This window comes from Oncorhynchus masou, unplaced genomic scaffold (genome assembly GCF_036934945.1).
Source record: "Oncorhynchus masou masou isolate Uvic2021 unplaced genomic scaffold, UVic_Omas_1.1 unplaced_scaffold_8462, whole genome shotgun sequence".
In the NCBI taxonomy this organism is placed as follows: domain Eukaryota; kingdom Metazoa; phylum Chordata; class Actinopteri; order Salmoniformes; family Salmonidae; genus Oncorhynchus; species Oncorhynchus masou.
This window is the reverse complement of record NW_027014931.1, coordinates 8,840-12,520: the sequence shown is the minus strand read 5'-3', so window position 1 is coordinate 12,520 and position 3,681 is coordinate 8,840. Positions and strand designations below refer to the sequence as shown.

Sequence of the window (3,681 nt, the reverse complement as noted above, 5' to 3'; positions counted from 1 at the left end):
AGCTGTCACATCTCTCTCTGTAGCTGTCTCCTCTCTCTCTGTAGCTGTCTCCTTCTCTCTCTCATAGCTGTCTCCCTCTCCCTACGCTGTAGCTCTCTCTGTAGCTCTCTCTCTCTGTAGCCCCTCTGCAGCTCTCTGCAGCTCTCTCTCTGCAGCTGTCTCTCTGTAGCTGTCTCCTCTCTCTCTCTGTAGCTGTCTCCTCTCTCTCTCTGTAGCTGTCTCCTCTCTCTCTCTGTAGCTGTCTCCTCTCTCTCTGTAGCTGTCTCCCTCTCTCTCTGTAGCTGCCCCTCTCTGTAGCTGTCTCCTCTCTCTGTAGCTGTCTCCCCTCTCTCTGTAGCTGTCTCCTCTCTCTCTCTCTCTCTGTAGCTGTCTCCTCTCTCTCTCTATAGCTGTCTCCTCTCTCTCTCTCTGCTGTCTCCTCTCTCTGTAGCTGTCTAATCTCTCTCTCTGTAGCTGTCTCCTCTCTCTCTCTCTGTAGCTGTCTCTCTCTCTCTCTCTGTAGCTGTCTCCTCTCTCTCTCTGTAGCTGTCTCCTCCTCTCTCTCTGTAGCTGTCTCCTCTCTCTCTCTGTAGCTGTCTCCCTCTCTCTCTCTGTAGCTGTCTCCTCTCTCTCTGTAGCTGTCTCCTCTCTCTCTCTGTAGCTGTCTCCTCTCTCTCTGTAGCTGTCTCCTCTCTCTCTCTGTAGCTGTCTCCTCTCTCTCTTCTGTAGCTGTCTCCTCTCTCTCCTGTAGCTGTCTCCTCTCTCTCTCTCTGTAGCTGTCTCTCTCTCTCTCTGTAGACTCTCTCTCTGTAGCTGTCTCTCTCTCTCTCTCTCTCTCTGTAGCTGTCTCCTCTCTCTCTCTGTAGCTGTCTCCTCTCTCTCTCTGTAGCTGTCTCCTCTCTCTCGCTGTAGCTCTCTCTCTGTAGCTCTCTCTCTCTGTAGCTCTCTCTCTGCAGCTCTCTCTCTGCAGCTCTCTCTGCAGCTGTCTCTCTGTAGCTGTCTCCTCTCTCTCTCTGTAGCTGTCTCCTCTCTCTCTCTCTGTAGCTGTCTCCTCTCTCTCTCTGTAGCTGTCTCTCTCTCTCTGTAGCTGTCTCCTCTCTCTCTGTAGCTGTCTCCCCTCTCTCTGTAGCTGTCTCCCTCTCTCTCTCTCTCTCTCTCTCTGTAGCTGTCTCCTCTCTCTCTCTGTAGCTGTCTCCTCTCTCTCTCTGTAGCTGTCTCCTCTCTCTCTCTGTAGCTGTCTCCTCTCTCTCTGTAGCTGTCTCCTCTCTCTCTCTGTAGCTGTCTCCTCTCTCTCTCTGTAGCTGTCTCCTCTCTCTCTGTAGCTGTCTCCTCTCTCTCTGTAGCTGTCTCCTCTCTCTCTCTGTAGCTGTCTCCTCTCTCTCTCTGTAGCTGTCTCCTCTCTCTCTCTCTCTGTAGCTGTCTCCTCTCTCTCTCTGTAGCTGTCTCCCTCTCTCTCTGTAGCTGTCTCCTCTCTCTCTGTAGCTGTCTCCTCTCTCTCTGTAGATCTCTCTCTGTAGCTGTCTCCTCTCTCTCTCTCTCTCTCTCTCTCTCTGTAGCTGTCTCCTCTCTCTCTCTCTCTCTCTGTAGCTGTCTCCTCTCTCTCTCTCTCTCTCTCTCTCTGTAGCTGTCGCCTCTCTCTCTGTAGCTCTCTCTCTGTAGCGCTCTCTCTCTGTAGCGCTCTCTCTCTGTAGCGCTCTCTCTCTGTAGCGCTCTCTCTCTCTGTAGCTCTCTCTCTCTGTAGCTCTCTCTCTCTGTAGCTCTCTCTCTGTCTCCTCTCTCTCTGTAGCTCTCTCTCTGTAGCTCTCTCTCTCTGTTTGTCTCCTCTCTCTCTGTTTGTCTCCTCTCTCTCTGTTTGTCTCCTCTCTCTCTGTTTGTCTCCTCTCTCTCTCTGTCTGTTAAATAATGCCATAGATTGCTGCTAAAATCTCTGTCCGCCTCACCTTCCACTCTCTCCCAGATGCTCGTGGTTTGATCCGCTGGATGTTGATGGTTAACCCGGAGCGTCGAGCCACGGTGGAAGACATCGCCAACCACTGGTGGGTCAATTGGGGCTGGAAGACCACTGTGTGTGACTGTGACGTCCAGAAGGACAACAGTGGCTGCATCTCTTCTCCAACGCTAGCACGCTTTATCGACTGGCAGAACCGCACCACAGAGTCACCCAGGGTGGCGCTGGTCAAGCCTCCCCGCTCGGAACACCCCGCCGTACCCCCCCATGCTGGCCGCCAGCGCCTGAGGAAGTCCAGGAAGGAGAATGATAGCGGAGCGCTCCACCATCACACCGCGTGGGAAGACAAAGACAAACCAGGACTGAAGAGGCCCAAGGGGATCCTGAAGATGCATGTGTCTGAGCAGAGGTCCCACAGCCTGGGGAGATCGAGCTGAGTCGCTCCCTGCACTTCCACGAGGGAAGGGAGCTGCCCTCCAGCCCCGAGAGGGATGAGGAGGAGGACGATGATCAGGATCGCCTGGGGGTCTCGCCGGCCAAAATGGTGCCCATCCTCCCCAAGAAGGGCATCCTGAAGAACAACCAGCAGCGGGAGTCTGGCTACTACTCCTCCCCGGAGCGCAGTGAGTCCTCTGAACTGCTAGGGGGCAGCACCTCCATGACCCCACCCGCCAGCTCACCAACAAAGAGGTCCATGGGGAGAAAGGGCATATTGAAGCGTAATGGGAAGTACGGCAACTCCACTTCCTTCCACAGTGGCTTGTCCAATATGAGCTTCCACGGAGAGACTCCAGGGGACTCAGGCCTCTCTCGCAGCCAGAGTAAACCCTCCAGTATTGTCTGTGAGGAGATGGGTCTCTCCAGTGTTCCCCCCCTTAATGGGAATGGATTGGTCTCCCTCGTCCCCGCAGCCACACGTCAGGGCCTGTATGTCGGCTGAGGATCTACTCCAGCTGGCAGGCTTCAGACGGGGGCTCCAGACGGCTGCAGGGGGGCTCCATGGGGGGAAGGTGGGGACCCGAGGGACACCAGGGTCTCCTGGGGACGACGGCAGCTTCTCTCTGCTAGGGGACATGGATGATATGACCCAGGTCTACCAACACACCCTGGACATCAGCAGCAATCTGACCTAGAGGAGGTGGAGTTGGGAGTTTGGAAGGGAAGGGACATGGGAAGGACAGACACACACTTGAACCTTCATTTCTGGGTTAGGACTGGCCAGGTGTGTTGTGAACTGGGCATCCCAGCCACCTTAATGTACTGAATCTACCCTCTCAGAGACAGTGCTGCTGTAAATCTTTATATGTTCAACAGAGCTAAATAAATATTGTGTTGTATGTCACTCAGAGTCACAAACCATGCTGTGGTGAAGCTCAATGTAATGGACAGTTAGGACTACTGTTCATGTTATCTCAATGTAACAGACAGTTAGGACTACTGTTCATGTTATCTCAATGTAACAGACAGTTAGGACTACTGTTCATGTTATCTCAATGTAACAGACAGTTAGGACTACTGTTCATGTTATCTCAATGTAACAGACAGTTAGGACTACTGTTCATGTTATCTCAATGTAACAGACAGTTAGGACTACTGTTCATGTTATCTCAATGTAACAGACAGTTAGGACTACTGTTCATGTTATCTCAATGTAACAGACAGTTAGGACTACTGTTCATGTTATCTCAATGTAACAGACAGTTAGGACTACTGTTCATGTTATCTCAATGTAACAGACAGTTAGGACTACTGTT

At 52.5% G+C, this 3,681-nt stretch overlaps 1 pseudogene; it reads left to right on the top strand.

The window, feature by feature from the left end:
- Positions 1-1,890: 1,890 nt before the first annotated feature.
- Positions 1,891-3,394, top strand: LOC135537824 (NUAK family SNF1-like kinase 1; annotated as a pseudogene).
- Positions 3,395-3,681: the final 287 nt, after the last annotated feature.